At 34.5% G+C, this 12,527-nt stretch overlaps 1 protein-coding gene across 6 annotated transcripts in view; it reads left to right on the forward strand.

The window, feature by feature from the left end:
* Positions 1-12,527, forward strand: part of CHODL (chondrolectin) — a 411,269-nt gene that overhangs the window by 243,131 nt on the left and 155,611 nt on the right. For all 6 annotated transcript variants that reach the window (XM_064380056.1, XM_064380053.1, XM_064380055.1 and 3 more), the window contains one exon: positions 12,021-12,072. The gene's annotated coding sequence lies outside the window, so the exon portion shown is untranslated. The remainder of the gene's footprint in view (positions 1-12,020; positions 12,073-12,527) is intronic.

Consider the following 12,527-nt stretch of genomic DNA (forward strand, 5'->3'; position numbering starts at 1 on the left):
TGTGTGGGCCATTTATAAACTTTAAAACTTTGTTAGAAGTTTAATTTCTCCTCTGTTTTTTAAAGTGAGTAGAGAGTATTATTTTCATATTTATATTGCTCTAAATCATGCTAGCCCTGGAATAATTTATATCATTAACTTTTCCCTAACCAGCTTTGTTAGTCACAGCATGTGAAATATGAAAACACCATATATAATTCCACAGTATATTCTATTTTCTAAATAAATATATGGATGCATTTTATTTTTATAACTTGACTTATATTATCTCTATTAAATTATTACTTATTCTAGGATATGAAATAATTTTTAGTTTCTGCTTCAAGACTACAGATTGAGCTCATGTGGTGCATAGCTTTTCTTTCTGAGACACCATTAAAATGACAATAAAAAAATAAAAAGCTCTTAAAATTACAACAAGGAAGAGAATAGGAGAATTCTACAGGAAACAGGATATTTCAACACATTTATTGCAGATAGAAATGAAATAGATGAGTTTGTCTTGATGAGCCAAAGCACAGGAAGCTTCCATTGTAAATATATATGAAAAGTTTTACAGTGGAAGAGGGTTACAGACTAAGAGATTGAAAGATAAATGAATAGTAAGAGTCAAAAATCAGCCCTCTGTTATGGCATTAATTGGTGATTTTCTTGGGTCATCATGAAAGTACTCAACGACTGATAGAATAAACAGTATTTATTAGTCAGATGGATATTCAAAATGAACATCAAACAATAACCCTATCAGTGCATACTAAGTACAACTCTTGTATGCTTATACATGTAACATGGAGCATGGAATGGCTGGAAGCTCAGTATTTTACCCTGGTCAAGCAAACAGAAAGACAAAAACATAAAACATGGGCTAAAACAAAAACCTATAAATATTTCTTTTTTACAGTAAAGTTATAAGCTGAACAGTGGTACCTAGAATGGATAATGTGTCTTTTGTCTACTTAGGAGACTCTGGTTCTGTGCCAAGGATGCTTATTTATGGTGGAGCAAAGGGCCCACTGGTCAACAAGCCCTGCCAGGATATTAAAAACGTTAGGCATTTGAGAAGTGCTTGAAACATAAAAGAGAAAGATGAAGATGATTGAACAGAATAACCTTGTCCTAGGGAAAATAGACATATTTCAGGTAATAGAAGATAAAAAAGATTTTAATTAAGAAGCTCAAAATAATTAAAATATATTACATCCCTAAAATAACAGTGTGCAAAGAAATTCAGAAAATAATTTAAAATGAAGTGGAGGAAGTCTGCCACAGGGATAATGAAAGAGAAAGATAGATAGAAAACATGAAAAGGAAAATTTAAAAATGTAGTTTTTAAGTTTTAAGTTTTAATTTTAAGTTTCAGAAACTCGCTATTATAATTTTCAGAAAAAATACTAAGGCAAGTTATATAGCATATTAGCATTAGAGGGGCATAGCAAGATGGCAAAGTAGAAGCCTACATCATTTGTCCCCACTGCTGGAAGATTAAATTTTAACAACTATCTGCATATAGCAAAGCACCATCACAAGAACCCCAAATCAGGTGGACAGTCACAGTACCTGTTTTTAACTTCATATAGTTAAAAAAGGCATTGAGGAGGACAAGAGAGGCATCTTGAATCACAGACACCACCGCTCTCTCATTTCCTGGCAGTGACCATTTGGCCTGGAGAGAGATTCTGCACTTTGGGGAGGCAAAGCACAGCAACTGGGTGACTTTGCATTGATCTCAATGTTTCCCTGTCACAGCAGAGAATAAAGCCATGCTTGGCTTAGCCAGTCCCCACATACAGAGGGAGCATTTGGACCAGCCCTAGCTAGAGGAAATTGCCCATCCCAGTAATTGTAACTTCAGTTTCTCAGCCAGCCTTGGCACCATGAGCTGAAGTGCTATGGGGTCCCAGGTAAACTTTAAAAGCAGTCTAAGACACAAGGACTGCAATGTCTAGGCAACTCCTAGTGCTAGGCTGGGCTTAAAGTCAGTGAACTAAGATGGCACATGACCTAGGGAGACTCCAGTTGGCATGGCTAAAGAAGGGCTTGCACCCTCTTTCCCTCAATCCCAGGAAGTGCAGCTCATATCAATAAAAGTGATACTCTTGCTTCTGCTTAAGGAGAGAAGAGCAAAGTGTATAGAGGACTTTGTCTTGTATCAGTGTGGCCACAGTAGGATAGGGCACTGGGCAGACTCATGAGGCCCTGTCTCCAAACTGTAGCTCCCAGAAAACGTGCATCTTAGGTACCAGCTCAACCACAGTGAGGTAGAGAAACAAGCTGGCCGTTGGGGTCCTTGAGTCCCAGCCTAGATTCATAGACAACACTTCTGATCCTGCCCTGGGCAAGAAAGGAGCCCACTACCCTGAAGAGTGGGTCCCAGGCAGCATTCACTACAAGCTGATGAAAAAGCCCTTGGGCTTTAAGTAAACATTGTCAGTAGCTTGGCAGAACCTCCCCCCCAAGAACCAGTAATGGTGGTGATGGCCATAGGGAGAGGCTCCTCTGCCTGTGGAAAGGGGAAGGAATAGTGGGAAAGACTTTGTATTGTGGTTTGAGTGCCAACTTAGCTGCAGTAGAATAGAACAACTGGTAAATTGCTGAAGGTTTTAACTTCAGTCTCTGTCTCCCTGGTGGCGTCTCTGGACACATTCAGGCCCTAGGGGAAATAGCCATTCTGAAGAGAAGCACCTTGTGCAAGGCCTGATGCTGTGCTGTCTTCAGGTCTAACCCAGAGCAGTTCCAGTGTTGGTGTCCACGGAGATGCTTACGGCATCACACCCCCAGTTCCAAGTGGCTCAGTAGATGGAGAATCTATATGTTTGTGAGAAAGTAAGGGGAAAACCCCCAAGAGTCTCTACCTGGTAATCCAGAGAATTCTTCTGAATCTTATGCAAGACCACCAAGGTGGTACCTCTGTGAGTCTGCAAAAACCACAGCATTATTAGGCTTGGGGGCTATGTCCCTTTATATACCTGGAAGGCCTTCCCGAGCACCAGCAAGGCCAGACTGTGAAGACTACCATAAATACCTAACTCTTCAATACCCAGACAATGAAGAATTTCTACAACCATCAAAACCATCCAGGAAAAACGTGACCTCACCAAATGAACTAAATAAGGCACCAGGGACTAATTCTGGCCAAAGAGAGATATCTGGATTTTCAGACAGAGAATTTAAAATGGCTGTGTTGAGGAAACTCAAAGATAACACAGAAGAGGAATTCAAAATCCTATCAGATATATTAACAAAGAGAGTGAAATAATTAAAAAGAATCAAGAAGGAATTCTAGAGTTTAAAAAAATGCTCAAGAATAACAAAGAAAAAAGAGTACAAAATAATAAAGCATACCTATAAGATCTAGAAAATAGCCTCAAAAGGTCAAACCTTAGAGTTCTTGGCCTTAAAGAGGAGGTAGAGACAGAGATAAGGGTGGGAAATTTATTCAAATGGATAATAACAGAAAACTCCCCAAACCAAGAGAAAGATATTAACATTCAAGTGCAAGAAGGTTATAGAACACCAAGCAGATTTATCCCAAAGAAGGCTACCTAGAGGAATTAAATCAAACCCCAAAGATCAAGGATTAAAGAAACCTGATCTTAAAAGCAGCAAAAAACAAAAACAAAAACAAACAAACAAACAAACAAAAAACATACAATGGTGCTTCAATACATCTGGTAGCAGACTTTTCAATAGAAACCTTACAGGCCAGAAGAGAGTGGCATGACATATTTACAGTACTTAAAGAAAAAATACTCTTATGCTAGAATAATATATTAAGTGAAATATCCTTTAAGCATGAATGAGAAGTAAAGACCTTCCCAGACAAACAAAAGCTGAAGGATTTTATCAACAACAGATCTGTCCTATAAGAAATCTAAAGGGAGTTCTTTAATCTGAAAGAAAAGAATGATAATGAGCAAGAAGAAATCATTTAAAGTTACAAAAGCCACTGGTAATAGTAAACACTCAGAAAACCACAGAATAGTATAATGCTGTAATTGTGGCATGCAAATTTCTCTTAAGTAGAAAAAATAAATGATGAACCAATCAAAAAGAATAACTACAACACATTTTCAATACATGGACAATACAATGTGATATAAAGATAAATAAAAAGTTAAAATGCAAGAAAATGAAGTTAAAGTTTTTATTAGTTTTCTTTTTGCATGTTTGTTTATGCAATCAGTGTTAAGTTGTCATCAGTTTAAAATAATAGATTATAAGACAGTATTTGCAAGTCTTATGGTAACATCAAATTGAAAAACATACAATGGATATACAAAAAATAAAAAAGCAAAGAATTAAAGCATACCACCAGAGAAAATCACCTTCACTAAAAGAAAGACAGGAAGGAAGGAAAGAAAAAAGAGAAGACTGGAAAACAAAAGAAATTACGTAGCAAATGGCAGGAGTAAGTCCCTACTTATCAACAATAACATTGTATGTAAATGAACTAAACTCTACAATAAAAAGACATACACTGGTTGAATGGAAGATCCAATGATACTTGCTTATAGAAAACACACTTCACCTATAATGATACACATAGACTGAAAATAAGGAGATGGAAAAAAGATACTCCATTTCAGTGAAAACAACAAAAAAAAGCAATAGTGTTATACTTATTCAGACAAAATAGATTTTAAGACAAAAACTGTAAGAAGAGACAAAAAAGGTCACTGTATAATAATAAAAGGGTCAATTCAACAATAGCATATAACAACTTTAAATATATATGCATCAAACACTGGAGCATCCAGATATATAAAGCTAATATTACAGCTAAAGAGAGAGAGAGTTCTCAATACAATAATAGCTGGAGACTTCAACACCCTACTTTCAGCATTGGATAGATCTAGACAGAAAATCAACAAAGAAGCATTGGACTTAATCTGCACTGTAGAACAAATTTACCTAAAAGAAATTTACAGAACATTTTATCCAATGGCTGCAGAATACACATTCTTCTCCTCAGCACATGGATCATTCTTAAGGATAAATCATATATTAGGTCACCGAAACAAGTGTCAAAACATTCAAAAATTGAAGTGATAAGCATCTTCTTTAACCATATGGAATAAAACTAGACATCAATAGCAAGAGGAATTTTGGAAATGATAAAAACACTGGAAAATTAAACATTATGCTTCTGAATAACCAGTGGGTCAATGAAGAAATTAAGAAGAAAATTGAAAATGTTCGTGAAACAAATCATAAGGGAAACACAACATACCAAAAGCTGTGGGATACAGCAAAAGCAGTAGTAAGAGAAATTTACAGCTCTAAGTGCCTATATTTAAAAAAAATTAACCTAATAACTCATTTTAATAAACTAGAATAACAAGAAGGAACCAAACACAAAATTAGTAACAGAAAACAAATAATAGCCAGGCATGGTGGCTCATGCCTGTAATCCCAGCTCTTTGAGAGCCTGAGGTGGGTAGATCACCTGAGGTCAGGAGTTCAAGACCAGCCTGGCCAACATGGTGAAACCCCATCTCTACTAAAAATACAAAACTTAGCTGGGCATGGTGGTACATGCCTGTAGTCCCAGCTACTCAGGCACTTGAACCTGGGAGGCAGAGGTTGCAGTGAGCCGAGATAACGCCACTGCACTCCAGCCTGAATGACAGTGAGACTCCATCTCAAAAACACACACACATACACACAGACACACAGACACAGGGAGGGGAACATCACACACTGGATCCTGGGGGACAGGGGGATTGGAGAGGGATGGCATTAGGAGAAATACTTAATGTAGATGATGGGGCAAGGGATGCAGCAAACCCCCACCATGGCATGTGTATACCTATGTAACAAACCTGCACAATCTGCAGATGTACTTCAGAACTTAAAGCATAATAAATAATTATTTTTTTAAAAAAGAAAAGAAATAATAAAGATCAGAGCAGAAATAAATAAATCTGAAATGAAGAAAAGAATACAAAAGATAAATGAACAAAATATTTGGCTTTTTGAAAAGTTAAACAAAATTGACAAACTTCAGACAGACAAACAGAGAAAAGGAAAGAAGATCCAAATATATAAAATCAGAGATGAAAAAGGAGACATTACATCTGATACCACAGAAATTCAAAGAATCATTAGTGGCTACCTTGAGCAATCTTTTTTAAAAAACTACAAGAAATGGGTAAATTCTTAGACAGCTGCAGCCTATCAAGATTGAACCATTAAAAAATCCAAAACCTGAGCATACCAATAACAAATAATGAGATTGAACCCGTATTAAAATGTCTTTTAGTAAGGTGAAGCCCAGGACCCAATGGCTTCACTATGAATTCTACCAAACATTTAAAGAAAAACTAATACCAATAGTACTCAAACATTCTGAAAAACAGAGAAAAAGGGAATATTTCCAAACTCATTCTACAAGGCCAGTATTATCCTGATACCAAAAGCAGACAAAGACATATCCAAAAAAGAAAACTGTAGGCCAGTATCCCTGATGAATATTAATGCAACAATTCTCAAGAAAATACTAGCAAACTAAATTCAACAATACATTGTAAAGATTATTCATTATGACCCAGTGGGATTTATCCCAGGGATGCAAGGATGGTTCAACATATGCAAAACAATGAATGTAATACATCATCTCAACAGAATGAGGAACAAAATACCATATGATCATTTCAATTTCGACTGATACTAAAAAATAATCTGATGCAGTTTAATATCCTTTCATGATAAAAACACTTAAAAATTGGGTACAGAAGAAATATACCTCAACATAATCAAAGCTGTGTATGACAGACCCACAGCTAGTATCATATTGCAAGGTGAAAAATTAAAAGCCATTCCTTTCAAATCTTGAACATGACAAGGATACCTTCTTTTATAACTGTTAATCAACATAGTACTGAAAGTCTTAGCTGGAACAATTAGACAAGAGAAAGAAATAAAGAGCACTCAAACTGAAAAGGAAGAAGTCAAATCATCCTTGTTTGCAGATGACATGATCTTATATTTGGAATAACCTAAATAATCCACATTAAATCTGGTAAACAAATTCAGTAAAGTTGCAGGATATAAAATCAGCACACAAAATTAGTAGCATTTCTACATGCCAACAGTGAACAATTTGAAAAAAATAAATAAAGTAATCCCATTTATAATATCCACTAATGAAATTAAATACCTAGGAATTAACTTAACCATGGAAGTGAAAGATCTTAACAAATGAAACATATAAAACACTGATGAAAGAAATTGAAGAGGATACCAAAAATCAAAAGATATTTCATGTTCATGGATTGGAGGAATCAATATTATTAAAATGTCCTTACTACCCAAAGTAATCTACAGAGTCAAAGCAAGCTCTATCAAAATATCAATGACATTCTCCATAGAAATAGGAAAAACAATCCTAAAATTTATATGGAATTGCAAAAGACCATAACAGCCAAAGATACTTTGAGCAAAAAGAGCAAAACTAGTGGAATCACATTACTTGACTTCAAATTATGCTACAGAGCTGTAATGACTAAAGCAGCATGGCAGACATAAAAACAGACATATATACCAATGCACCAGAATAGAGAATGCAGATACAAATCACACACCTGCAATAAACCAATTTTTGACAAACATGCCAAGAAAATTCACTGGGGAAAAGACAATCTCTTCAATAAATGGTACTTGGATAACTGGCTATGCCAAAAATTGAAACTAGAATCTCTCACCATGTGCAAAAATAAAATCTAAATGGATTAAAGACTTAAATCTGAGACCTCAGACTGTAAAAATACTACAAAAATTGACGAAATGCTCTAGGACTTTGGTCCAGGCAAAAAATTACTGAGTAATACCCCACAAGTACAGGCAACCAAAGCAAAAATGAACAAATGAAATAATATCAAGTTAAAAAGCTTTTCAGAGCTAATGAAACACTTAAGAATATGAAGAGACAACTTACAGAATGGGAGAAATATCTGCAGACTACCCATATGACAAGGAATTAAAAACCAGAATATATAGGGACATCAAGCAACTCTATAGGAAAAATCACTTAATAATCCAATTTAAAAATGTGCAAGGGATTTGAATAGACATTTCTCAACAAAAAACATGCAAATGGCAAACAGGCATATAAAAAGGTGCTTGATTTCTTTTTAGAGAAAAGTGCTCACTTCTCATCAGAGAAATGTAAATCAGGCCGGGCGTGGTGGCTCACGCCTGTAATCCAAGCACTTTGGAGGCCCAGGCAGGCGGATCACCTGAGGTCGGGAGTTCAAGACCCGCCTGACCAACATGGTGAAACCCCGTCTTTAAAAAAAAAAAAAAAAAAAGAGAGAAATGTAAATCAAAACTACAATGAAATATCTTACTCATCTTAAATGGCTTTTATTCAAAAGTCAGGCAATAACAAATGCTGGTGAGAATGGGGGAGAAAAGAATCCTCATACACTGTTGGTGGCAATGCAAATTATTACCACCATTTTGGAAAACAGTTTGGAGGTTCCTCAACAAACTAAAACTCAAAATATCATATAATCCAGCAATACCTCTGTTGGGTATGTACCAAAAAGCAAAGAAATTAGTATATAAAAGATGTATTTGTATTCCTATGTTTGTTGCAGCATTGCTCACAGTAGCCAAGACTTGGAACCAACCTTATGGTCCATCAAGAGATGAATGGAAAAGGAACACATGGTACATATACCGAATGTAGTATTATTCAGCCATAAAAATGAATGAGATTCTGTTATTTGCAACAACATGGATGGAACTTGAGGTCATTATGTTAAGTAAAATAAGCTTGGCAGGGAAAGTCAAACATCGTATATTCTCACATATTTGTGGGTTCTAAAACCTAAAATAATTGAACCCATGAAGATAGCACAAGGATGGTTACCAGCTGCTGAGAAGGGTAGTCGGGGAGAAGAACTGTAGGGAATGGGGATGATTAATGGATTAAAAAATGGTTAGAAATAATGAATAAGAACTAGTGTGTGATAGCACAATAGGGAAACTACAGTCAATAATAATTTCATTGTACATTTAAAAATAACTAAGAGTATAATTAGATTGTTTGTAACACAAAGGATAAATGCTTGACAAAATTGATACCTAATTTTTCATGATGTTCTTACTATGCATTGCATGACTTTACCAAAATATCTCATGTACCCTGTAAATATATATACCTACTATGTACCCACAAAAAATAAAATTAAAAATTAAAAAATAATATATATTGTATTACAATATAATTCTTGTAGCTAAAAAGGAATGCAGTTTATATTTTTAAAATTTCAGCAAATACCTAACATGATGGAAAAATAAAGAGAACTACCTATGATTTATTCTTGTAAAATTTCAGGAAATGAGGATAAAAGATATTCCTAAATCTTTCAAAAAGCCATCTAATAAAGAGATCAAAATCAGTTGGAATCAGAACTTTACCCATAATGCTGAATGATGGAAGCCAAGCAACAGTTTTTAAGTTCTAACAGGAAAATAGTTTCAAGCTAAAACCTCAATACTCATCAAATTATTCGATAAACAAACATATTTTTATGCAACTCAGAAAATTACTTCTTCACATCATTTTTTAAAACAGTTACTTGGGTTGTGCTTAAATAAAGTGAGTGGTAAACTAATAGACAGCACATGTAACCCAGGATGTTAATTGAGATCCAACTCTGAAGAACAATGACATGAATCCCCCAGATGATTTCATTGAAGCAGGACTAGAAAGTGTTTTTACTTACTGACACAGGTGGATGGAGGAATCCACATGCAATCCACTTATAAAGATGCACTACACAGTTGTAGTAGTATGCTAGACTGGATAAATCTAAGGATATGACAAAAGCAAAGAAGGAGAGAAAACAATAAAGACAATTAAACATTCCAAGAAAGGTAAAAATAATAAAAATAAATAAGTTATATAAGAGAAGACAACAAGAACACGCTAAGTAGACAAGTGAAAAATATTTATATAGTGTAAATAAATTTATATAGTGTAAATAATATTAAAAATATCCAACATATCATATCAATCTACTGACAAACTGTGGAAGAACACATTGTCAATCTTAAAAGTTTAAAATAGTAAAGGTCCTGATAATAGATGTTGAAGGTGGAAGGCAAACAGAAATGAGCAGGTAGACAGGAGTGATAAAAGGATAGAGCAAACATTGACTACATGTGGTTTGGGGAGTAAATAACAGAGAAACATAAATATAACAGAGGAACTAAAAGTAGGGATATAATTAGACCGGGCAGTTAGCATGGGGAAAGGAAGTAAGGGGATGGTGACTGGTTTGTGAAAGAATGAAAACATTTTCTGTGTAGTAAGAATTTCATATACAATTCCTAATGTTGATAGATGAGTATTGGTTTAAGGATATTATTTAGACACTCAAGGATACCTGAAGAACTACAAAAAGAAACAGTTTGAACTTGTTGCCTTTAGAGGAATAGAGTTGAATGGATGAGAGTAGGGTAGAAATTATTTAACATTTAAATTTTGTGCATGTATTGATTTGACAAGCACAGAAATGTAAAGTGGAAACAACTGGAAAGAGTCATTGTTGAGTGTGTATACATTCAAATGATCTGTGAGAGTATTTATATACAGTATGTAAAAAAATACTTTTGTGAATTCCATCTCATATACAGATACAGGTCTTAAGATTTTTTTCCTCCAATTTTGTAACTTCAGGCAAATCAATGAGTATTTCAAAACCTCAGTCTACTCAGCAGTAAATTGCGGGTATCATACCAGAGATGGTTCTGTAATTTTTGTGTATGTTTGAAATAGTGTTACGATTTGGCTCTGTGTCCCCATCCAAATCTCATCTTGTAGCTCCCATAATTCCCACATACTGTTAGAAGGACCCAGTGGGAGATGATTGCATCATGGGGGCGGGACTTTCCTGTGCTGTTCTCATGATAGTGAATAGGTCTCATGAGATCTGATAGTTTTAAAAATGGGAGTTTCTCTGCACAACCTCTCTTTTTGCCTGCTGTCATCCATGTAAGACGTGACTTGCTCCTTAATGTCTTCTGCCGGGATTGTGAGACCTCCCCACAAATATGGAGCTGTATGTCAAATAAACCTCTTTCTTTTGTAAATTTCCTGGTCTTGAGTTTGTCTTTATCAGCAGCATGCAAACAGACTAATACAAATAGAAAATCTTTATTGCAGTTTTAAAGCTATTTTTTTTTCTTAATTACAATCCATATGGTGTCTTAATTTTTTTTTTCTATTTTCCTATTCCTATCCTTAGGTCAGTTTTAGAAATTTTTGAGTACTAAATATGTCAAGATTTTCATTTAATACTCAAAAAGCTATAACATAAATTCTTAATTTTTTTGGGATAGTCAAAAAAGATGTCTGACCTGCATTTCAAATATGACATTATAGCATAATTGAAAATATGACAATACTAAAAAAAAGAAAGGAGTTGAAGCCAGTAGCTATATTTTCAATATTATAATCTATTTCTATTTACCACATTTTTTTTTTCTGATATCTGTACTTATGAGTGTATAAGAAAGTTTCTAATCCAGGGTAAAGAGCACTAATGAAATTACTGTGTGACACTTCTTGAAAAATGAGAGAAATCTATATTTAGTTTCCATAATGAAATCCATATTTGTGTGGTCATGGCCCAAATTGGTTTTGAAAAGTATATATTTAATTGAGGCAGATGAAGTGTCCAAAACTTAATAAGGATAAAAAAGAAGAAAAATTTAAGAAGAAAATTTCCAATTAAAGATGAGTAACTGTTGATTACTCAGGTCTAAGAATTAATACTGATTAATGTTATGTAAGGCAGCAGATATTGCCAGGATGAAAATATTTGAGTGTAAGCTCAGAATAATAAAAAACAGCTGCTTTGTAGCTTGCATTTAATAGCTACCCTCATCATCTTAGTCTGTATCCTTAGGGTAGAACTTCAGTCAGACTGACTTTACCATTCATGGGAAATCTCAGGAATTTTGTCAATCATCCAGGGAATGCCTAATACTTCATTTTGTCATTTCAGAATTCCTCCTTATGTCCTTTCACCTGAAGACTTTCCAGATCTGCTGTTCCCAGTAAGTTACTACAGTACAATACTGACTGAATGTTAGTAATTTTTGGCTGGATTTTGACTGCAAGGAGACTGAGCAAATTTGTTAGCTACATCAATGTCATGAGGCAGGACTTATGAGGGTATTGGGGAAGGTCAATTTAATTATCTGTATACAAATATGTCAAGGAAAACCTGTTTTTATTCTGGTTAATTTAGAATTTATTCTTTCACTTATTTTTGAGGAAGTTTTAAAACAATTAATGTTACCTATAAAAGGGTTGTTTAACAAAAATCACTGATGCATAGCTCTAAAGAAATACCTATTGCCCTTCATAATTGTCTAATCCATTAATTGATTTCATAAATCAAAGTTTTTAGACAAGTAGGACCCATCATAAAAATGGATACTTGAGGAGCCTAATGAATATTTTGTTGCTAGAAATAATTTCTGAATTTCTCTACTGAGTAGCAAGATAG

Source organism: Aotus nancymaae, unplaced genomic scaffold (assembly GCF_030222135.1).
Source record: "Aotus nancymaae isolate 86718 unplaced genomic scaffold, 86718_ANA_hifiasm-v0.15.2.pri h1tg000022l_1, whole genome shotgun sequence".
Lineage (NCBI taxonomy): Eukaryota > Metazoa > Chordata > Mammalia > Primates > Aotidae > Aotus > Aotus nancymaae.